We start from the raw sequence: 25,179 nt of genomic DNA on the forward strand, positions 1-25,179 counted from the left end.
CAACCGAACAGTTGTTTCAAGTTTTTCAGCTGACATTACGTTTTCCTGTCATATATACAGGACTGCATCCATGCCAGCGTTACATCATTCTGCGTAGAGCGAATGAACATTTGCCCTTGGGCACAGGCAGCCCAGAGGAAAGAAGCAACTCCACGTCACTGCACATTGCAAAATCTGATGGACAAGGGAAGCAGCTTCGTGCAATGACAACTGGAGATGGGCACTAACTCCCCACAAGGGAGTCCCTCCCATTGACATTGTTGGTAGCTGCTTGCGAGGTTGCTCTTACAGCTGGCAGCCTTCCAGCCAGACTGGGTGACTATCACACAATGATATTAGGGTGGATTGAGGAATGTGTTGGAATTGCAAGCTATCACTTTAAGAGTGTGGGAAAGTGAGGCTTCCTGTCCTGCTTGCAGACGCCTGGGCTCTGCAGTGAAGTATGCGATCAGAGTCAGAACCAGATGGAGTTAGGTTTAGGGAGGAGCCTGCTTTACCCCTCTCTGGTTTTGGTACTGAGAGTTATCATTCTGGTGTCTAAGAATAAAAGTAGTGATACACTGCACCCTTCCAGCAACACTACTTGATTTTTTTTTAATCTAACTTGTTTGTGTGTATGCTGGGAACATAACAGGTAACTATGAGCCTGAACATGATTGGGATTGATATTGTCTGTTAGCACATGGTACAGTGGAATTTTCAGGTTGAATTCTGTGTGTGGGGGGAAATGGGGTGACTTGAAGAATCACCACTCTGTGGAGAAAACAGATCAGAACCTCAAGAGAAATGAGACTTTTCAGACTAAAATTTATTGATCAGCCTCAAGCAGGGCTGATTTCACATGCCCTGTTTTGCATGAACAATTGATTGCACCATGCAAAATCCTCATTGACAAATACAGCAGTGGCCTTATCTGTAGGCAAAAGTGCTGGGAGTGGAGGGTAAGCAAATCCAGAGGTCCAGGGCTGAAAATTTGGCCGTTAGAAACTTTAAAAATGAACAACAAAAACCACAACAACTAGAAAAGGCCCCATGGTTCAAGTTGTTTAAAAATGGATGGAATAAAAAATATATTGCAGGGAACAATTCTGCACTGGCAGAGTGGCTGGCCTATCGGGATGGGATATACATCTTTTCTGTTTCCACTTTCTATGATAAGATGTAGGCTAGTTATTCACTAGTACCCAAATATTTTATAAGTAATCTAAACCAAAGGCATAAAATATACCCAGCTCACTGCCATCTTCCTATCAGCAGGATCTCATGTGTTGAGAGCTACATTACATTTTGCTGATCTATTTTGCACAGCTCCACTACTTCCTGCCTTTATTAATGTCCTAAATCCTTAAACCATGTTAATTTCCCTCCTCTAGCAATCCAGGCATTCGGCTTATTGACTAGAGCAAGAGCAATATTTACTAAGAGCTGAAAAAGTGAGTGTTAATTCTGGAGTTTTCTTGGTAAGGAAATTAATATTTTCTTTGGGAAGTAGAGTCCCTTGAACTGATACACAAATTACCCCTGGCCTCCCCACCCTTTCTTAACTTCGTTAAAAAACAAAACAAAGACCTTTTCATTTCAGACAAATCTGAACCAGGATTCATTCCATTGTGACCTCACAGACAGACCCTCTCTTATCTCACTTACTTCAGTAGCAATTATTCACAGCCAAAATGCTTAATCCTGAAAGTGGGGTTACAGACAACATCGTACCTTCGCTGCAGCAACGTGCCTCTCCCGTTGTTTTCAGCTTCCCCTGAGCTATTTGCATTTCCCCGGCCAGAGCCACTGTCCTGCACTTTTCTCCACTTTTTCGGCCTTCAACTTAAGAACTTTCGCCAGCACGCGTGACCCGTGTTTTTTGCAGATGTTCAATAGGAGCAAGTAGAACAATACATGAGGCGGGGGCTGCGGGGTGGTGTTCAACAGTATCAATACTTGATGATAACACAGCTATTGCAACAGCATTTAAAATGGTGCTTTCTACTAAGGCTTCCTTCTTCAGCTGTAAGTCCTCTTGAAATTGGAGAGCTAACAGCATTGACAGGAGCCAGGCATAGATCAGGCAAGCATTATGCCAATTTGTCCCACCTGAAGCTCCCAAGCCAGTCCCAGGATCAGGGGGGCTAGGGAGACATAAAGGTGGCATATGCACATCTTTGCCCTCACCCCTGCTTGGATTTTCTGTAATAACTTTGCTGTACCTCAGGATTGGGCCCAGAGCACCACTGTAATTCCAACCCTGCAGCTCTGTATTCCAAAAACTCTATGCACTTAGCACGTCGAGCATCTTTGTTCACAGGAGCTTGGGTCTTGTCCTTAGACAGGAAACTTGTGCTTGCTTGTAATAGCTGATGATCTCTTATATGACTGAGCACACAAGGGGTTTGTAGATGAACAGTATTTAAACATGAATAATTAAAATCTGAGTTAAATGAAGATGTTGTACAGCTTGGTGCCGTGTAAACACGACTGCCTGGGCTCCATTCAGATACATTCATTACTATGCCACTTTGGATCCAGAAGGGTAAAAGCTTTCACTTTCATTACTAACTGCCCCTGATTAAATGTGATGATGCTTTTGACCAATTTTCTTGTGTCAGGCACTAAATTAAGGGTGGAAAAAGTATTTTTCCTGTTACGATCGATATTGTTCAGATAAAGCCCTTCTCACTTCGGAAAGGTTGTTCTTCCCTGCTTAGGTTAATCTGCTTAATAAATGGCAAAGGGCATTCTCATGTCAGGAATCTTAGCACAAAGCAAGTGGAGCATCCTTAGAAGCTGACCTGCAAAGATCTAGTCACATGTATTGCTTGATTCCAGTGTGGGGATACAATTGATAATCATGGGTCAGAGACCAGCAGAAGTGGAGCATGCCAGGGAGTCAGCCTTCTGAGTCTGTGTCTGACAATTCAATTCAGAAAGAAGGCTGATGGCATAACATCCGTTCTCTGTGAATTCCTCTCAGCTTTGCGACCGCTATCCTAGATCCCCTGGCTACAAAAGATCTGCCAAGGAACTGTAAGGTGGAGAAAGGAGTGTGTAGGTAGGTGAGAGAGAGAGGAAGAAAAAGAGGAAGACTGTTTTAATTTTGGTCTCCTGCGAGTCACTTCATTACCCTTGATCCTGTTTGCCCCATTCCCTGTTATATCAGCCCAACTGTTTGTTTTCTTCATGAAACTAAAACCAAATCAATCAACTTTGCTTCAAAGCCCTTTATGAAGCCTCAGCTTCCAGTCACAGGCCTGCCGCTAACAACAGGCCTGATGCAAATTGAATCTCTGGGAAACAGGATGGTTCAGGGCAAACACCCATCACACCTCCCCGTTCCTTTTTCTCCCTGCCAGGTCTGTAGCAGCAGATTTATTTATATGAAAAAAACACCTTTCCCTTCTTGCTTAAGGAAAGAAATTAATTATAGATGCAAACTCATAAATCTTTGGGCTTTAGGTGACGCATTTGCTGGATTATAAATATGAATTAGATATAAGGGTCCTGATCTTCACATTATTACTATTATTACTTACTGTTTATTATTTTTATATGATCAGTATCTTCTGATGAGTGCCACATTTCTGGGGAATGGCGAGCAAAGCTTTCAAAAGCTGCACGTGTTGAATTCATTAAAAGATTTTCCTTTCTAAACTTCCACTGCATTTCACAGCCCAGCGAGTCATTAAGCATCTTGTTCAGATCCCTCCCCCCACCCAGTCCACCTCTGGTGCTTGATTTCATTATATGGCTCCTGCCAGATCATATCAAACCTCCTAATGTTTATTAATAATGTCCGGTGTCTCCTACTGACAATGTGCCATTGTTTCTCTAAAGTCCTGCTTCCAATACAAGCCTTTGAATGTAGCAAAACCAGTAAGTTGAAAGGTCCCCAATATATCCCAAGTCTTTGTTGAATGTGACGATTTTCTTCTCCCTGGTTTATTAGAGTAGACCTGTGGTGATCAGCAATAAGTCGTTTGGCGTGATACAATAAGGCGCTGAGCTGCCTCAGCTCCCATGGAAGGAATTGCTCTACAGCACTCGGCGGGATCATACCACTTGCTTAGATGCGACAAGTATCAAAAACGGTGAGGTGTCTATGTGTGTGTAATTGTTCTGCCAGGCGGAGTTGACAGCAACAAAGGGCGGGGTCAATGTCTAGGGGTTCCTCTGAAAAAGCAGAACCCGCTTGAGCCCCCACCCAGCCCTCTGGGAAAATTAACCACCAGCCCGGGGCACCTCGAAGAGGCAACATGTCCCCTCTCGCAAGCACTGAGTCGGGGTATAATAAAAAAAAAAAGCTGTCATTAAAAAGGGAAAAGGAACCCAGCAGTAATTTGGGAAAGCCCCACAACCACTTTCAAAAGCACGTTACCATAAGCAAACACCCACCCCTCAGGACGTTGGGCAGTCCTTCTTCTCAACCCCTCACCTTGCAGTGTGAACGTCTGAACACATGCGCCTTTAACATGCCACTCCCCTTTCCCTCCGCTGCACCCACTCAACACTGGCTGTCCGTGGTCACCGAAGACCCAGCATTCAGAGGTGCATTCACAGGGATCCACCTCCCACCCTGAAAGGAGGAGCGGGATGTTGGGCGATATCTCCTTTGCAACCACCACCTCAGCAGCTGGGACACTGCTGCTGCTGCTGGCATCTCCGGTACTGCTCGTTGCTGTTACCTTTGCCACCAGTGGCTGCCCCCGGCTACCTCTGCTGCTGTTATCACTGCTGCGTGCTGCCACCTTTGTGCTGCCACGTTCTGAGCTTCCCCCACTTAGCCCCAGCTCTTAGTGATTTCACGGGATAGCAGGGAAACTCTCTGTGCCACTACCTCCACGTTGTCTTTCCCTGCAACGTCGTCGTCCGACCATGTCTAAGGTGCAGCCCCTAGACCTGCTCATCAGTGACTAGGGTGACCAGGTGTCCCGATTTCATAGGGACAGTCCTGATATTTGGGGCTTGGTCTTATATAGGCACCTTCTGCCCCCCCACTCCCTGTCCTGATTTTCCACACTTGCTATCTGGTCACCCTATCAGTGACCTCAGCTTTAGTAATCACTGCCAAGGACTCTCAGTTGAGTCCAATCAGCACAATCTTTAAAACCTCCTTAGAGACAGGATGGTCAAAGAGTGTCCAGGCCTCTTGAGGCAGCAGCCGCACCATCAGGTAGGAACACCTGTCCCCTTCCCCGCTCATCTTCAGTGGCATTTGCCAGCCCTACCCTCTGCTTAGCTAGGGAGGTTCGGTTTTGGGTGATCCCCTCAATCAGGGCATGCCAAGAACAGCTCTGCTGCCCTTTGCTCAGACAGTAAGGATAACAACAGCCTCATTACCCCTGCGTTCAACACTAAAGTGAATTAGCCCAGCAGGTCTGTCTGCTGAAAACCTAGGCAGAGTAGGTGTGTCTGTGCAAATGAAGTCTGCCCCTGAAGTCTTTCCCCTGCCCAGTGCATCACTAGGTATCAGAAGAGAGCTCATTCAGCCCCTGCTTACATCTGGGAGGGATCCCACAGGATGTACTGAATGCAAAGGGAGGCGAGAGTGCTCAGGGCCCATTGATTCTAGCCATGTGCTCGCAGCTTACGAGAGCTCTTTTTAACTTGCATCCGATGAAGTGGGTTTCTGCCCACGAAAGCTTATGCCCAAATAAATGTTAGTCTTTAAGGTGCCACGGGACTCTCGCTGTTTTGCCAGAAACAGACTAACACGGCAACCTCTCTGGAACTTTTAAACTTGGTCATTCAAAAAATTCAGTTAGTTGCAATGACTCTCCTGGCCATTATTTGTAAAACATCGTCAGTGCATATAAGGGCTCAGTATCATCATTATTATATTGAGTCTAAGTGCGTGGTTTCAAAACTCACAGCATTTTTCACTGAACCCTAAATCTCTAGTGGACTCTGATGCTACAGCTCAAACCAGTTTCTTTGTGTTCCATCCGAGATGATCACGCTAGCAAAACCATATGTCAGAGACAATGAGCCAGATGCTCAGCTGGTGTAAGGCCTGGAACTACGCTGATTTACACCAGTTCCGGCTCTCCAGATGCCAGTTCACTGCAGCTACAGCCTTATGTGATAATGCAGCAAATTGCTAAACAAAATGAAAGCATATAAAAAGATTTAGAACTAAACGCATATAACACGTTACACTGATACTAATAGGACACTGTTCTCTGGCATCGTAAGCACAGTGCATTGTTTAAAGTCTCCTTTTTTGAATTAGACTCGCTTACTTCAATAAATTAAGTGAGATGTCAGTATATTAAATGATTTAATGCATTCTGAGCTTTTGCCAGGGATTTCTAATGAAAATGCCCTCCAATATAAAATGCTGGCTAAATTAAACTGTGAAGGGTTTTAATAAACAGGCTGTTGTTATGGTGAACCATATTAAAGTAATATTTATCTTCATGGTAATGATGTTGCCTTGGATTTAAACATTTTTATTCAGTTTGAGTTTTCAGATAAAATATAAGTATTGCATTTAATTTGTCCAGATCTGCAGGATACGTTCAACTATTGGGCCCATCCCTATTGCTAGGCAAGTCAATGGAAGCCATTGATTTCGCTGGGAGCAGGATTAGACGAGGTATTTGTTAAGCATTGACAATGAGTTCAGCACCGTACACAACACACAGGGAAATACAGCCCCATCCTAGAGGGGTTTGCAGAATGAGTTCCCAGTCCTGCAATTGTGTCTGCATGGATGGATCCTTGTTGACATGTTTCATAGATTCCAAGACCAGAAGGAACCTACGTCATCATCTAGTTTGACCTTCTGTATAACACAGGCCCACTCCCCCACAATAATTCCTTGAGCAGATCTTTTAGAAAAACATCTGATCTTAATTTAAAAAGTGTCAGGGACAGAGGATTCACTACAGCCCTTCGTAAGTTGTTCCAGTGGTTAAATTACTCTCACTATTAAAAATTTACATTGTATTTCCAGTATCAATTTGTCTAGCTTAAACTTCCAGCTGTGTTATACCATTCTGATAGATCAAAGAGCCTGTTATTAAATCTTGGTTCCCCGTGCAGGTATTTACAGATTGTAATCAAGTCACCCCTTAACCTGTTCTTAATTAAACTAAACACATTGAGCTCCTTGAGTCTCTCACTATAAGGCAAGTTTCCTAATCCTTTAACCATTCCCATGGCTATTCTCTGAACACTTTCCAATATATTAACATCCTACCTAAATTATGGACATAGGAAATGGACACAGTAATACAGCAATGGTCACACCAGTGCCTTAAAATAATCTTTCTATGCCTACTCGAGATTCCCATGCTTATGCATCCAAAGATCGCATCAGCCATTTTGGCCACAGTGTCATGCTGGGAGCTATGTTCAACTTACTATCCACCACAACCCCACATTTGCTGATTAAATTCTTCCTTCCAGCTGATTTGGTTCATAATTGTTTCCAGCTTTGTGAAAGTGGCCCTTTTAAAGCACCAAGCACATATGTCACTGGTCTGGATTTATTCTGTTTGCCCATTTAAATGCAGTCAAGTCATGATCAATGATACCTAAGTTTTTAGTTCTCTGATCAGTTCCTCTTTGTCTGTCAAGAGGAGGTCTGAGGCAGAATTCCCCCATGTTGGCTGAAACACTTTTTGAGTTAGGAAATTGGCATCTATAATATTTAGAAATTCCAAAAATGTTTTCGTATTGGCAGCATGAAGCCTCTCGCACATGTCACTCAAACTGAAGTCTCCCATGATCACACATCTTTTTTTCCTACATGTTACCGATAGATGTGTAAGGAGCCAGTGATCCTGTTCCTAGTGTAATTTGGTGGTCCGTAGCAGACACCAACTAATACCCCGTGTTGTGCTTTGTTTGTTAGGACATTGATCCATAAGCATTCAAGATCATTTTCTTCCCAGTTATCAGTGACAAAAACAAGTAATTCCATTTTTGACACTGAGTGTCACTCTCCCTTCCCTTTTGCCTACTCGATCCTTCCAAAATAGGTTATAAACATCATTCTCTCAGCTCTAGTTTCAATGTCCAAGCCCCAAACTAGACAAACTTCATAGGGGTTCAGATCCTGTTGCAACTTTCAAGTTCTTTTTAGAAGACATGTTTGCATCCCATGTGGAACAGAGGGGAAGAGTGTTTGCAATTCAGACAACAGCACATGGCAAAATCTCTCTCTCTCATTCCTAGAGAAGATGGGGAGACAGTACAAAAAGATGTATAAATCTTGTGTGCATGAGAAGCTCAGTGTAAATCAGATGGACCAGCACTGACCTTACATGATAATGACATTAGCTTTTTTTAATTAAAACACTTAAGAATTCTCTAGCACCTTCCGTCTTTATGGCACTTTGCAGCCATTAACTAATTAATCCTTACAATGCCTCTGTGAAGCAGGTATTATCCTCCTTTCAACAGATGGGGAAAATGAGGCACATAGGTATATTAAGTGCCTTACTCACAGCCACAATGGGGACCAACTTCGGAGCTCCTATTAGAATTTAGAGGCTCCTAGCTTGTACTCAGCTCTTACAATTTACCCTCTCTCTTTTTTTTAAAATTATTTTTACTGTTTTTGAACATGTAATTTTGCTTCTGTGAGCAGAAGACTGAGCCCTGAGTGAGGGTGCAGACTCCACTGGCTACTACAATATATATATTCTCCAGCAGCAGTGACAACTAACTTCTTAAAACAGCAAATCTATGTTGTAGGCTAAGGGAACAAACAGCTGATCTGAATCTATTTGGGTAAGAATAAAGAAGCTTTTAAATTAAATCCATAAAACTAAGCTATTATAAGTTTCCTAAATACTAGTATTTCTCAGAAGAGCACCTCAGTTCAGATACACAGCTAGCAACAGCTGTTTAAGGAAACAAAAAGCCCCATGTGGCCTGAATTTATAGCCCAGTGAGGGGGCAGAGCTAGTGACTGCACTCTGCATTGGTCAGCCAATGGATCAATCTTTCCTGTTCCAGGCACCATAGAGTTGAGCAAGATAGCTCCAGAAGATTGCTGGAGGACTGGGAATTCTCCACTTTCAGTAAGGAGGGGGTGGGAATCCATTCTGAGGTTTTCCAGTTGTGTATGTTCATATAATGCTTCTATCAGCCCTTCGCATTCCTGTAAGTGTAGCTGATTCTTATGTGAGGAACCTTTGTCAGATAAAAATAATTCAGTTTGATTGGGTTGTAATTAAAATATAAAACATAACATGGTCTGAATGGTTCCTTCCTTGAGCATAGCTATAAAGCCCCAAGCCCAGACTGACCTTAGCAGCAGTCTGTTTGTAGAAGGGAGGAAGGAGGTGTCTTTCTTAGGTGTAAATTAGATGGGGGTTAAAGTATGTTCTGTAGAGCAGTTGTTGCTGGTCTGTAGGGAGCTGGCTAGCTGCATGATTCCTAAAGTTTACAGGTGCTGAGCTTCAGGTAGGGCTGTGGATTCTCAGCACTTCTGAAAATCATGCTCTTGGGGCTATATATCCTCCCTGTTTGTAGCTGAAAAACTGCATTTAAAAAAAAACCTAATGGTGCATCTTAAAACTTCCCTGGTGCTTTTTATCCTTGTATACGGTCACTGTAGTCAGCGATGTTATGTTGATGGTCCATGTAACTGTGAATGAGCAGGGAAATAGTCATAAGATGACCTCTCTATGAAGATATGGAGAAAGTTTGAGAGCCCTGGCTTTAGTGCTTTTTGCCTAATTAATATCATGTGATGTTTGCTATAACTTTGTTCAAGAGGCCTTACTTTTAATTTAAACCTTTTTTTTTTTTTTTTTTTTTTTTTTTTTTTTTACTAAAGCCTTTAAATTTCATTACTTTCCACTTAAAAAATTAAATGTGGCGTCATCAGGGAGCTTTTCTGGGATTGTGTTATCCATTCACCCTGTCACCTCACTAGCCTTGTCTCACACCTGGCACTGTGACAGGGGAACACTTTAACTATTATGGCATGGCTGCAGTAGTATGACCTCACTAGAAGCAAATAAGCACTTTCATAGACCTTGGTGATTAGGAACTTTGGTTTCAAGGTTTAAAAAAAAAACAAAAAAAAAATGGGTTGATTTGTAAATGTAATTCCTGCTTCCTATTCATTTCTGAATCATGGATCATTAACCATACATTTCTACTGGTGGCAATTTTTCATCAGGGCTACCCTACTGACACAACTCTATATTGTCATATTCCTGGAAGATCCTGTCTTTGTTGACCTATGCACACTTCTCTGTGGTGTGGGATATTTGTATATTGTGGGTTGAGGATTCTATAATTAGGCACATCCAAGTTCTTCAGACAGAAAGGTCAGTCTTGAGTAAAAAGCGTGACTAATGGCATATAAATGTCTTGTGAATAGTGACTTATGTCATCCTTTTACATTAAAGTATCTCCTTGTTTTAATATAATATTCCAGTATGGTTTTTTCCTCCACTCTTTTTTACCACTGCAGACAGCCAAAGGTTAAAGTATTGTGGGATCCAACTATCTATTCAAGTAGCGGTAGGGACTTAAATTGGAAGTAGATAGCATTTATTTAAGTTGAGGTTTCATTCAATGTGAAAATACTGGGGGTTTGAAAAATAAATCTATGGCCAAGTAAAAGAAACTGGAGTCAATTTTGTTCTCAGGTGTAAATCTGGAGTGACTCTGTGCCCTATCCTGGGAGGTGCTGAATTGCTTGTGCTCAGCACCAATTGGGAAATATGGGAAAGTTCTCAACAAACACTCATGATGTCTGTCAGTCTTCCATCTTGAAAAAGAGCCCACACAGAGAGTATCCTTTAAGAGGCTTCAACATTTTTATTTATCTCCCCTTTGAATAAATGCAGCTGATACTTAAGATCGACAGATTTAATGACAGCAGGCTGGCAAAAGGCCAGAACTGCAAATAGTGTCACTAAAAGTCTTTGCTGCTATAAAATATTGTTTAATATCAGGCTGTTTTTTACCTGGCATTTTTATAATTAGCAGGAGAAATCTTCATTTCATCCCTCAAGAGCAGCCAATGTTTTATGGGATGCTGCTGACTTTCAATGAGAAATGGAGGAACAGCCTATGGTTTTTTTTTTTTAGGGGAAGACGGAATGTTAAGAGCAGCAACTTTGGAGGATTTTTAAATCATGTCTTTCCGCAACCCCCAAAATTTTGGGGGCAGAATGTGGATAATATGCTCTGACCTTAGATCCCTACATTATTCCATGTGTATAGCTAAACATACTATAGGAAAATCTGGAGCTCATTGTTTTTCCCACTAAAGGGTGTGCATGCACACACGCATATGTGTCCTCGGAATCTTCTCTCATTTGCATTGGAGTAAGGTCACTGGAGTAATGCCACTTACACTAGTGTAAATGAGCAGCATCTGTGCCATAGACATTGAGCCACATGCAGCATTAATCTTTCAGTTTCAGCATTTTCCTGTTCTCCCAGTTGTCACATGTAAGAGGCGATAGTTTGCAGTCCCTCATGATATTTCCTCCTGGGGCAGTATTATATGTGGCAGCAATGCTCTGTGTCATGCTGCTACTGTCAGTGCTTCCCACGAGAAGGTGTATATATTGTGGCTTTGTAGACTGAGTTAAATTGCACCCTCCTTTTGGTTGCTTTTCTGGTGCCCCACCCACTACCTTCCCACGCTGGGAGTCAACTCCTGCACCACTGAAGTCAATGGGAACTTGGCCATTGAGTTCAATAGGGGCAGGATCAAGCCCCTTGATTTGTAAGTTACAGTCTGTTTGCTCACCCACTGAATGCCAAAGCTGTGCGAGTAACCACCAGAACCCATTGCAGTAAATGTAATGACTTCTATTGACTTCAATCGGGTTTGAATCAGGCCATTCATGACCAGTGTACATTCAAGCTGCATTTAAGCTACAGCAACATTTGGCCCATTGTATGGGTGATAGAACATCTGATTCATTAAAGGGACCATATCAAATTTTTATATCTATTCCTTTTTAAAAAATATCTCCACTCTGTGATGTTATCTTTAATTACCTAAAGAAGGCTCTTTTATGCCTTTCAGATATTTTTTCCCCTCCTGTGTTTCCAGTAGAGCTGATATTAGCTGGCTGGTTTGTTTGGTTTTTTTGGTGTTTTTTTTTTTTTTCCTTTTTTCTCTAAATAACTATAATGGTAAGTTTCTCTTACAATACATAGCACAGCCTATTGCACCTTGTGCCTTAGAATCATCCTTGTCAGCATGACTGAAGATGTCAGGGCATCTCTGGGAATAGTGTTTGTTAGTGAGTGTCTGCCATGGGGCCTGTGGACAGAGCACAAAACTTTGTTGGGGAGAAAAGGAGATTTCTTTTCCTAGGGCCCAATCCATAGCCTGGTGGAGTCTACAAGAGTTTTCCTGCTGGTTTTAAGTGTTTTAGACCATCTCCCTGCTGCGGGTGGAGAAATGGAATATTTGCAATAGTGATGAGCGAATATTAACAGGCAGGAGACTCCACTGGGTTTCACTTTCAGAATTCGGACACTTATTGAACCTATCTACTTTTGGCATTACCACAAAATAACCCTTCTCAAAGATCTGATAGCTCCCATACCACATCCCATTAGACACTCATCTACATCTACAATATGAAACTGGTCCCTGCAATGATCTTCACTGGTTTGTTTGTTTTTTAAATAAGAACTAGATCATCCATCCCTAGTGTGTCACTTACACAGAACTTTGTCTTTCCCTGGCTCATTTTATCCAGAGCCTGAACTACTTGAGAGTTCTCCTTTAAACTGAGCTGATGTTGTTAGCTCTACTGTACTTACACCTCTCAAGAGGGGCAGTCACAGCTTTGCAACTATGGGGAGGTTGATGGCTCCATAGTTTCTCTATATATGGTGAAGAACAGGCACTCTTTGTGGTGTTCTTGTTGAAACAGCTTGGTGCCGCACTTAAGGAAAGATGTGGACAAAGGGAAGAAAGTTCAGAGGAGAGCAACAAAAATGATAAAAGGTTTAGAAAACCCGACCTATGAGGAAAGGTTTAAAAAAGTAGGACATGTTTAGTCTTGAGACAAGAAGGCTGAGGGGGGACCTCGTAAGTCTTCAAATATGTTAGGGACTTTTATAAGGGTGATTAATTGTTCTCCATGTTCAGTGAAGCTTGCACAAGAATTAATGGGCTTAATATGCAACAAGGGTTAGATATTATGAAAAACTTTCTAACTAGAAGGGTAGTTGAGTTCTGGAATAGGCTTCGAAGGGAGGTTGTGGAATCCCCATCACTGGTGGTTTTTAAGAACAGGTTAGACAAACACCTGTCAAGATCATTTACTTGCCCATGCTCTTTCATGCAGAAATGGCAGAGTACACCATATGCCGTTTACTGAAATATATGCCAGTTGAGTTAGGGTGGACAGCTGACACCACTCTTCAAGATGTTGGACTGTGCAAGGGTGATACATGCTATACAAGTGGGTTGGATGGACCCAGTCCTTAAGCAAACTTTGTTCACGTTCTACAGAATTCATTCTGAGCTCCCAGTAAAGATGTGCTGCTCGGTAAGCCGTCCTGGATATGGCTCATGAAGGATATTTGGAAGTTACGAAGAAGAAGGAACTTCTGCAGAGTTATGCTTGGTGGGCAAGGCTGCACTGAGACATTGAGCATCACATGAAGTCATGCTCGGCCTGAACAATACAAAGAGCTAATGTTCCTCTGGCCCCCTTGAAACCAGTAGTCGTAGACTGCCCGTGGGCAAAGAATTGCAGTGGATATTGTTGGCACCTTAACTGGTGACTGTTATAGACCAGGTACTCATGGTATCACTTTGCATTCATCATTTCATGAGGCATCTCCGAGGAGCTCATTTCTTGCCTAATTACTTTATTCTCTCTGTTTGGCCTAGCAGAAAGTCTTGTTTCAGATAATGGGACCTCTTTTGTAACAGGAGAGTTGAATGCTTTCTGACGAGTATTGATACAGTACGTTACAAATTTGCTGTGTCCATTCCTAAGGAAACTCTAAAGAAGTGTGTAGCTCGCATGCTGGAGGAACGTTGAGATACACCGCTCCCTATTGCATTGTTATGCTTTATTCAGAATACACCTCATGAAAGTACTGGAGAAACCCCATTCTATTCGTTCTTCAGCTGACCTGTGAGGACCAAGTTGTCTATGCTGGCGGAAAAGGTTCATCGACCCCTTTGCCGTTCTTGAAGCCAACGGATTTGACTAGAAAAGATGTGAGTTTCAACAACATATCCATGCAAAAATCCAGGCATTCTATCCTGGACAAGCAGGGTATGTTAGGTGAGGGCCAGGAAACATTTTTGCTACCTGTGGCATGATCTTGTGGACTGCAGGACATGGCATGTGGGGCCAGCAAGACATACTGCCTACTGAAAGAGGAACAGGGAGCAGGAAGGTGACACACACACCAGTCATCACAGGTGCCCAACTGCTTTGTTCAATCGGCCCCTAAATTCATGCCATTTATTTTTTTAAAAGCAGAAGAAAAATGGAGTAAGAGAAATAAAAATATCTAACCGGATTATGATAAAAGAGGAAAAAAAAGACGCTGACAACAGTTTTTCTCTGTCTTTTGTTCTTACTTCTTTCTACTCCTAGTCTTTCGCTTTTTCCAATACATTTCCCCCCGAAGGAGCATGAAGAATTGAAAGCATGGGGAATACAATATCTCCTCTCCAGTACAAGTGAAAAGTACAGATGCAGACATTTATTTACTGAAGCTGGGATAACTCTATCAAACAAACAAAAAAAAAGTGTGTCTTGTTCAATTGCCTCTATGCACACCGGGACCTGGAAAGGCACAGGAAAGCCAATCCTTTGCTGATATGGTTTTGAAATCATATCTGATGCACATGATGTATGAAACTGCACAAAGAATCTATTCCAGTGGGTGCAGCCCGCTCCAGCAACTCAACTGCACCACTTCACTGCAGAACCGTGTAGCTAGCATGCAGGAATCGCCTGGGCTATGCTTTCCCAGGGACAGGAGAGAATGAAGCCTGTGGCCATAAAGACAATAGTTGCCACTTGTCTTCTTTCAGGGTAATAGCCAGTTCTTGTGTAAAAGTGGCCCCTTTTCCGCAGTATGTCCGTTTAGACTTGAATTTCTCCCTTTGTTAGTCTTAGAGTTCCCTGAAAGCTTCTTTGTGCAGCTGGGGAGATTTGGCTTTGTAAAATATTGGTGGCTGTTTGTAGACGAGTGAATCTGAAAGCTAAGTATCTGGCTACGGAGGTTATTGTGTGCAGCTGCACTGTGCCCGTTGGGACACCCTGACACAGTACACCCTGGAACAGCAAAGGCCAAGGTCAGGTGTAAAAGGATTTTGTGGAAAGGTTAGCATTGCTTAGATACAGGCATTTTTAGGTGCCATCTAGGAACAGACACACACACACAGTGCACTATAACAGAGTTGCATGGCTTCTCTTTTTACCATCCATCCCTCTTAAAAACATAGTGTTCCTGCTATACAATTGTAGCCTGTGTATAGATTTATGACCGTAATAATATATGATTATTGCTGAACTGCAGCCAGTTGGAATCCTCCAACTAATCTCTTTAATAAAACAAACAAACAAATTCAGCACTGCAGAGAAGCAGCTACAACACCGTCCATTGAAGGGAGTGGAATTGCACCCACCAGTTGGCTCCCAGCAACTATTGCCAATGCAGAGTTTTGGGTCCTTATGTTTGGACTATGTCTTTGTTTGTTTATACACTTGGGATGGGGCATCAAAGGTTTGATAATGATACTGTCTGGGGTTGATCAGATCCAAATATATTAGATTCAGAGCCGTCAACATTTCCACTCATTTTATTCCTTTATTATAAAAAGCAACCTGCAAGCATTTTGTCACCTATAAAGGCAGCACAAGCCACATAAAAGATTTTCAAGAGTTTACAGGTGCTCTTTTTTGTGTGTTAAGGTGAGGGAGGAGACAAGCCAAGACTCATAGGAATTTGACTCTCTCCATCCTTTTCCAGGCAAGGCTACAAACCAAAGTCTAGTCCATATGAGGACCTCATCATCCCTTCATTCTGGTACCACCAACACATGCTGATATGTCTCCTAAATCTCTAATTAGCCAGGCTTGCAAAAATGTTTGCAAAAATGGCCAAGGCTTGCAGAGACAAGGAGAGTTCTGTAGCACTTTAAAGACTAACACATTTAATTTCTGCAGGCATAAGCTTGCGTAGGCTGTAACCCACTTCGTCAGATGTAAGGAATAGAAATCACAAGGCACATATATACATATCCCAGGGAAGTAACAACAATGGGGGAGCAAAGTCCATTCAGTAGAGTACCGGAGGCCTATTCACAACCATTGATTAGGAGATGAGAATGTGTGATCAGAGGCAATTACTTCTTGTAATGAGAGAACCATTCCAAGTCCCGATTCAGACCCAGTTTGATTGTGTCAAGTTTGCAGATGATTTCAAGCTCAGCAGTTTCTCTTTGAAGTCTGTTTTTGAAGTTTTTTTTGTAAGACTATAGCAACTTTCAAGTCAGTGACCGAGTCTCCTGGGAGATTGACGTGTTCTCCGACTGCAGAAACGTTTCTCCGTGAATCAGCTGCCATCAGAGTGCTATTAGAAAAGATGGCCAGATGCTTATCGATGTGGTTTTTCAAGGAATTTCAATGGGAACTGGGTGCCTAACTCCCTCTAGGTTCCTTTGAAAATTCCACTTTCCACTTCCCTACTTCCGGAGCCCAGATATCTTCCTCCTCAATAGTCTTTAAGCAGCAGAGGGAGTGTGGAGTGTGGACAGGATGGGATCCCTCGAGAGCGGCAAAGAGAATGGACCAGACTAATAAGGCTTCAATAATAATATAAACCATACAGACAAGCTGCTTTGATTTGGGAAAGTTTGGGTGATTCTAGTTCTGCAGCTGTCCAGAAAATGCATATCACTGGAGATACCTTTATCAATACTTGACAGCAAGAACACAAAACTGTCCTTTTTTCCCCTTTCCTTTCCACTAACCTACTCCTATGGACCAAGGAACACTATTGTGCTGACATATAAAAAGTGAAGAATTGTTTATTGAATGCAGAGCTGGGTGGACAATGCAACACATTATTAATGAATATTCAATCCAATTTGAATTGCAATTTGATTCTGTTGCAACCCTTTCCATGAACATTTAAGCATACAAGATTGATTAGAATGAGTATGTAAATATACATTCAAAAGCAAATTCTGAATTGCTTAACTAACCAAGAACATTGAATTTTTGAATTGTGGATTTCAAAGTTGACCCTTGAATAAGGAGTTTGAAATTGAGATGAGTTACATACTGTAAATCGTCCAGTCAGGGGAAAGAAGCTGTATCAGGTGAGTCATGGAAGCAATTGAAACAAAGTGAATTTCTAATAATGACTATTCACTATGCACAAACAATCTGCAGACTAAGAATTATTTGCTAAAGTAGTTAGCAAACAATTTAGAACAATACATTACAATACAAACAAACAATACATTAACAGATTTCGTACTCTGCTTGCAGAGACTTCTCAAACAGGAAAAAAAAGGTGGAGCTCATTGAATAAGCCTGAAACTTTTAAAGAGGCCCAACTCTTATTGGACTAAATTATTAATTACAAATTATTCACCCAGCTCTAATTGCGTGTCCCATTTTGCTGAGCTAAAACCAACTCTATAATGTCCTGTTAACCTACTCTGTTCATCACCAGAGCTAGAGTTGTATTTTGGTTTTCTCTCTCATTTCTCTTTGAGCCTATCTTTCCTTATTCTTTCTTTTAGAGAGAAGAAGGGGATTTTCAAAACAGAACCAGGTTTGAGGATTTCTTTTTTTCATGACATATTTGCTGTGAGAAAACTAAAGAACCTGAGCTGCAACTGAGAAATCGGTTCAAATTATCATATAACTGAAGAAAGATTTGACAGATCATTCTGATTGCAATGCATATCTGTGCCTGTGACCAATGATTTCTGAAGTTAGATTCAAGGAACACCAAGCTTTCAAGGGATCACTTATCTCTGGCTTTTATTGTGTTTCCATGTGCAAAAGAAAGCTTTAAAAAAAGTTCATTTAAGGCAAAATATTTATGAGAGAATTGGAAAAGATTGAAGTGTTTTGTTTTAAAAGGACTGATTCTTGAAGCCATAAAATACGAAAGACCGGAGAGAAAACACTTTTGGGGGGGAAGGGGATAGAGACCTTCAATATCACATTAGACTTTAAAGCTGTTCCAACAGACTAGGCATTTGAAAAAGAATTGTAGAGGGCAAAGCTGTGATAAGTTGCGCCTCTTTTCGGCAAACTGTCACCTGTCTGGGGTGAAAACATTTTGTCCACCCTACCAAAACAAGCCAGAAAAACTGTATAAAAAATAAAAGTGTAAATCAGAATGGAAGCTGGACAGAGAATTTAAATGATGGTGATTTTCTGCCAAGGATTACTGTACAGCTAAATGTCAGATGTGACAGAAAGAATTATATTTTCAACTATAGGTTATGAATCATGTGTGAGCATATGTTGGACATAAGGACATATTTCCACACTCGCTGCTTAGTCAGCTACAGGTTGGGACATAGGTACCGGGCTTACATGGCATCAGGAGGACCAGAGACTTGTTCCATGCTATGGAGCGAAGGAGGAAGGTGTCCCTGGACATTTCAGTTGGAATGTGCCTTTCAGCACTGCAGATTGTTTTATACCATTGGCCCACAGAATGCAAAGCGGTACAAAGATCAACAGTGCAGACTCTGACTGACTGCATCCTGCACAGAGCCGCACTCTGCAGCCTCTGCATTGCACAAATCTCCCACTGATTTCAGCAGGAGCTGCACGGATGTCGTCACTGCCAAATCAGACCCTTTGTGTTAACAGAAATAAATAAATAAAAGTTTTGTGCCTGGAACTTGTTTCTCTGAGAGATTCTTTAGTGTAATTTCTGATGAGAGAGCGAATTGACCTAAATGCTGCAGTAGCCTTCACGGCTGCTGTGTCTCTCTCTCCACACACCCCCTTCCACAGGATAAATGGTTTACCAGTGGATACAGACAGTCATGTGTCCATTATCCAACCCATCTGACCCTGCTTCCAAAACCACTCTTTGCACTCGGACGCTCAAAGCCCTCAGAGCTGTGGTCACTGATATTCAGGAAGTGCAGGTCGCTGGAGTAGGATCTTCATTCTCCACCATGCACACACGTGCACACATGCATATGCGCACACACATGGTAGAATATGACACTGGTCCAATGCCTTCTGTGTCTTCTATGAGGAAAAGCCTACTGGGGATTGTGGGAAGAAACCAGGGCATGATTTACTCTTATGGTTTAGTGTCCTCCTCCAACCATCTTCCAGGAGTCCTTAGCCTTATAGGGACCCAGTGGTTGGTTATACCTGGTCATTAGCAGTGTGTGTTATGTAGAAGATCATGGGGACTAGGCTATGTGTAGATCAGAGTCATAATTGTGCTTCTTCTACATGGGAAAATACCTCTGATTCACAATATGATATTGTGATAGTCTCTTGGTATTTCAGCTGCAGTGCAAAGAAGACATTCTGAAATATCAGTAGGGATCAGCAGTATTAATGCTCTCCCAATCATAACCCATGATCCCAGGAATACAAAATCACTTATAACTGGAGGCATGCACCAAATTTAGAACTTCGGGGCAGTAGGTTGCTCAAGCACCTTATTTTAGATCCAGGACGGATGAAAGAGACAAGAAGGTGAGGAAAATACTGGCATTGTTTGAGAATCTATTAGCCAGATTGCACCTGATGTTCTTAAGTGCTATTCTTCCTCACTTCAACAAATGTAACACTGTGTTCCAATCTGTAAGCCAAGTATACGTTGCCATAAGCAAGACCTGGATCAGTTGCTGAAAAATTAGCTATTCAGATTCATCAAGCTCACTGTGCTTTTATCAGCAGTTAAGCAACTAATCCCCTAAATACACGTTTCTAGACAGAAGTACAATGAGGGTAGATTTTTATGGTGTTCTCATAAGGGGAGACCTTTTTTAAAAGGCACTTAGGGATCAGAAAAGATGTATTCCAGGGAGGAGTGAAATAAAGTCCTGCTTGAGGATCTTGTAGATATCAATGAAGTTTGAAAGCTCCATAGTCTGATTCTAGAAACACTACATCTTTTCAAACGTGCAAGGATGGAAACCTAAAGTTTCACTAGCGAGTCCCCGCCATGTGAATGAGGGTTTGAATAATTGGGAGAGGAAGATATTGAAAAATACCAAAGAACGGTTAATTATAAAAACAAAACAGCACCTACCAGTAGACTGGCATACCTTCAGCATCACTGTTCAGAGATGTTCTGAAGTCTAGTGCAGGGGCAAATTGCCATACTGCTTACTTAAGGGGACTCATTTCAAGGCAACCTCAGAAGCAAAAGTCAGCAATCGCTTGCCTATGTTTTAACACCAATGGTAACCTATTGAAAGTCTAGGCAGTCTTCGAAGACTGTGAATATGCAGGAAAGCATGCAGCTGAGAGAAATCAAACATAGTAAACCAATTCATACTGGGCATCACCCCATTGGCTTCAGGGATGAATTTAGCTCTATCATTATAACACTGACATTTTAATGAATTCATCTGATCTATTTACTCACATTGATGGAGGGGAGAGCTCAAGGAATTCACTCCCTATGACCTGCTGTGGTCCCAAAATAGCCTCAATCTGCTGACATTCAGGTCAGACTGCAAAGCCATCTTCTTCCCCAGGCATTTGAAACAGGAAGAGATTATAAGAGTGAGGAACCAGTGGAAGAAGGGGATTTGAGATTTTGAGTTGTCTGCTGCTGGATTATCGTGCTACACTTAAGGTTGTTTGGAGATTCATTTCGTGGCAGTTTTAAATTATGGCTGAAGCATCTAGAACACCGAGAAAGCCTCTGTTGGTGGGGCCCTGGCTGGAACCCAAAGCTGCCTCTTTCAGGCAGAACCCAGGAAGCAGGCTTGTCAAAGCATCATTCATTGCATGTCCTCTTGGGACAGCAGGGGGTTAATCAAGTCTACGGTGTTTACCATTTGTATCTAGCGTATATGCAGCAGTGTGTATAGACATACAGTATGTGCAGAGAGAATGGGAAGGATACATCTCTAGGCTATCTTCTCTCAACATTATGTGGAGTGGGATGCCATGCAAATCCTGTTAATTACTTCTCTGGGAATCTTGGCAAACCCAGGGGAGTCTGCCGTTAATCAGCTCCGTGTCACTGAGCACCACCACAGGTAATGGAACCTTACTGCGGAGTTTCAGGGAGACGTGAGGCGGTGTCAGATCATAAAGCGATGCGCTACCTATACACGTATGCACTTCGTCTAGTTTATAGAATGCTAATCTTCTCTCTCGGACCTCATTTGAATATTTAGTCCTTTCTGTGTGAGGGATTCCTGGGCTCACTAATTAGACTGTGTGTTTGTTTATTTCAGTACCATTTTAGAAGCACTTTATTGGCCTTTTGTGTTCTAATTTAGCTCTGTGCACTAACCTAGCATTTTTTACTAAACAGTTTGAAGATCAAGTGAAGCTCATGGTCATCTTGCCCCCTGCCTTTCTAAGCCCCCAGAACGCCATGGAGTTGAACTTTGTTTTTGTTGTTGATTGATTGGTTTTGGGGGTTTTAAATAAGTATTATCATACTCTGTGCCTGTGCTACACCACTGACAATAAATCCAAAGGAACCAGGTCCCGAATTTTTAAAGAGGTTTACCTACGGGAATGTCAATTACTTCTCCCTTCCAACACTGCGGACATTTGCTGGCACTTACAAATTCAGTTTTTGTTCTGAGAAATGCAGCCGCTTGGCTCCGCTTGGCTTTGTTCATCTTGCACTCTAAGGTGAGCAAAAAAAGACTTTAATGAGTAACTGTCGAAAGACAGGGGATGGGAGAAACTGGTGTACTTCAATGTGTACCTACAATAAAATTGTGGCTTCCAAAAAGGAATTCTGTGTGTTTGCAATTCTGTGTGTGTGTGTTTTAAAACACAGTGGGCCAAATCCTGAAGTCCTCCCTCCCTTTGGCTGCTCCTGGAGTTTGGCCTCACTTAGGAGTTTAGGATTTGGGCCAGTGTTTGAGAAATTAGTTCCTCCTTCGCATTCGGTGATTGCCAAGACCTGAGTCCACAGCTCTGTGTCTGCTCTTAAAGAGCTGATTACATCATTGGCAAGCACCAGGAGCAGAATGTTCTGCTGCACTCCTTGTTCTGCATGAGAGGTGTTAGCGGTGTCACGGGATTTGAAGGGGAAAGACAAGGACCTGGAATTTGGATAGGTGAAGGAGGAGCTAATTTTTCCTAGTTTTAGACCCAGTTTATCCCTGGAGCCATACTGAAATCAATGGAATCACCAATGGGATGAATTTGGCCTATTTTGCCTTAGCGTGAAATAATGTTTCCTTGAAGCAGACGCCTTTAGCAGTTCTATTCCTGGTAAAAGGCATGCCCCAGCATTCGGTCCTCTATCCTTCTCAGCACCCTTTTCATACCAAACCTTTCTCTCATTGTGGATTTGATGTTCTTTCTTTTACATTTAGCTCCACAGCCCAATTTACCCCACCCAATGCTGTTGTCCCCATCACCCTAACCCAGCCCAGTTTTTAAATGTGGGCCTGTAATGGGGTACCCTCTCCCTTTAAAAACAGAGGGGTCCCTGTTGCAAGAGTTGGAATGAACAAAGGCCCAGGAAATGGCCTGGTAGTGGAAGAGAGGAAGCAGTCCCGGGGAATTAAGAGTTGGATAAGAGGAAAACTCCAGAACACTGTTCCTTTAAGGATCAGGAGACCTGTGGTGTATGGTGTGTCAGGGCTTCCCCCTCTTCCAGTCATCCTGGGGAAGGGCAGACTGCCCTGTCCCTCTGAACACAGGAGATACTGGCAAGGGGAATGGCTCTATGTGGATGGCAGAAGAACCAGAGGTAAGTCTGAGCCTTTAGATTGCAGTGATGGACTTAACTGGTGAGACCATTAGGACCTGTTAGTGGCCATTAAGCCAGCCCCAAGTGGAGGCCAGAGGGATTGGACAAGAAAGGCTCTGGGAAGTCTGTCCTGGGCCCTGAAGAGGGAGAATAGAGGAAGGCCGCTGCAAAGGTAACACTGGCCGGGAGGGACGGCTCGGGAAGTGACAGCCCTGTTGCAAACAGCCTTACTGGGATGTCAAAAATCCCAGTGCTCAGACTGATACACAAACACCCTTTTTAGGGCTGCTGCAAGGATCCAAATGCAGTTTGTACATCCTTTGAAAGCCCAACCTCTAGAAATTGGGCTTTTAGGGGGGTTCTTTAACTCTCATTTAGCCTTGTTACTTCTTTTGGTTCCCTTTTCGTTTTCTGCCTTGTGGATTTTTCTGTTCTTCTCCATAATAGAGATCACTGATTTCCTTCTCTGAGCCCTCTCCCTGGATCTCCTCACTTCTCCTTTGTCTCCAGCTTTCTTGCTTTCTGGCTTGTCAGTTTCACACGAACTGCATGGTATTTCCAGTCAAAACACTCTGAAAGCAAAATCAAAGGAGGTTCTTCGCTCTCCCCAGATTACAGTCCAGACACAAATAAAAGCTCCAGTTGGAAGGAGGATGGAGTTAGTCAAATAGATTTGTCTACTTTTAAGAGAAACATCCTGGTATTCTAGTCCTAGTGCAGAATTTTACTGTCAGATGCACCCATGGAGCTGAGTTTATCACTGAAAAGTGATTTAAGAGAGGTCTGTTGGCTGCTAAAATCATAGAATCATAGGACTGGAAGGTGACCTTGTAAGGTCATCTAGTCCAGTCCCCTGCACTTATGGCAGGACCAGGCATTATCTAGACCATCAAGACGCTTAGTTGGTGCTCATGATATCATTTTATCATATTCCCAAAAGTGCTGAACTCTAGATCTTCAAGCCCGATGCTTTCAGAGAGTGGAGGATATGATCTGGACAAAAAGAAGCATTCACTTCCTAACACAGCACGACACACCTATTTAATTTCTCCCATTAAATTTGTTGCAAGAGCACAAATTATTCCACACTTTAGGTAGGAACAATTGACGTTCTTCAGACATCTTTATGTAGGCAGCTAACCGGCAACACGTGTTTGTAAAAATATATCTGCTGATATTAAGTTCCCACTGAAAGCTTCTGCATTAGGGACACTGCATGGATTTTGGACAATCTCTGCAAGGTTATTGTTCCATTTAAAAAAAAAAATCCTGTGACATATAGTCTGGCTCTTGTGTTTTTAATTGTTTGAAAGGAAAACATGCCCATTTGTCTCAGACTGTCTCTTTCTGAAATCTCAGAAGTTAGGTGCCAACAAACTTCTATCTATCCAGCAATCTAGCTTTCTATGGGTATGTAGGAAGAGTAATTTGATACTGTCTTTGGAAATGTCAGAGGTTATGGGTGAGCAAAATAGTTTTGTTTTCTTCTGTTTATCAATATTATGTGAGAACAGACTAGAAATTGCTTATAAATGGATACTATCTAGCGATATGCAATCCATTTGCTACACTGGCATATGCACAGCATTACACACACTTTCCCAGGATGGTAGCCACAGCAGACACATGCATAGTGCTTGAAAACAGTGCATGAGAATTGAGAAATGCAAAAACCAATACCAGACTTATACAGAAAAAATAGTCTGTGATGCAATATTGTTTGCATTGATCATTCTACAGGTACCTACTTCAGCCAGGTCAAAATCAAGGACCCATTTTGAAGCACGAGAGGATGGATTCAACATGAGTGGAACAAAAGTAAAGTGAATGATTTCTGGAATGAATTTAGAATAGTAGTGGATGAACTTTTCAGATAAATAATAGCCTAAAAGGGATGAAACATTATAGTTTCAATTACAGTTGTGCTCAACCAGGCAGGAGATAATTCAAACAAGAAAAATATCACTGGATTGCCATCTTCAGTACAGACATGTACCATTTAATTCCACTTACTGTAGGTTCACTGCATGTATTTTGAATCAGATACATCTATTAATGTGCAAAGACCTGAAAAATATGTGTCCCTTTTAGCAATGTGACAGCCAAAATCTAAAGGAAAACCCCCTTTTCTTTACATCAGTCTGCTGGTATTGAGTTTATTTACTGTAGATATTTTTTTATTAAATATTTTTGCCCATGAGGATAATCTCTTGAGAGGTTCTGTCTCATTTTTTCATGGATACAGGAAACACAGCCAAATCCAGTCACATATTCCATCATCTAAATTTAACAAATTGATTACAAAAA

The 25,179-nt window shown here is 42.1% G+C and overlaps 1 long non-coding RNA gene across 4 annotated transcripts in view; it reads right to left on the reverse strand.

Moving 5' to 3' along the window:
• LOC137157024 (uncharacterized) overlaps positions 1 to 25,179 on the reverse strand; it is a 73,328-nt gene that overhangs the window by 7,176 nt on the left and 40,973 nt on the right. For 3 of the 4 annotated variants that reach the window (XR_010920968.1, XR_010920961.1, XR_010920964.1), the window contains one exon: positions 8,570 to 25,152. This is a non-coding gene — a long non-coding RNA (uncharacterized lncRNA). Of the gene's footprint in view, positions 1 to 1,713; positions 25,153 to 25,179 lie in introns of those variants that run through there. The other variant, XR_010920959.1, reaches the window with a different exon arrangement.

The sequence above is a fragment of the Emydura macquarii genome, unplaced genomic scaffold (assembly GCF_026122565.2).
Source record: "Emydura macquarii macquarii isolate MOO-44397 ecotype Brisbane River unplaced genomic scaffold, CSIRO-AGI_Emac_v2 contig_1483, whole genome shotgun sequence".
NCBI lineage: Eukaryota > Metazoa > Chordata > Testudines > Chelidae > Emydura > Emydura macquarii.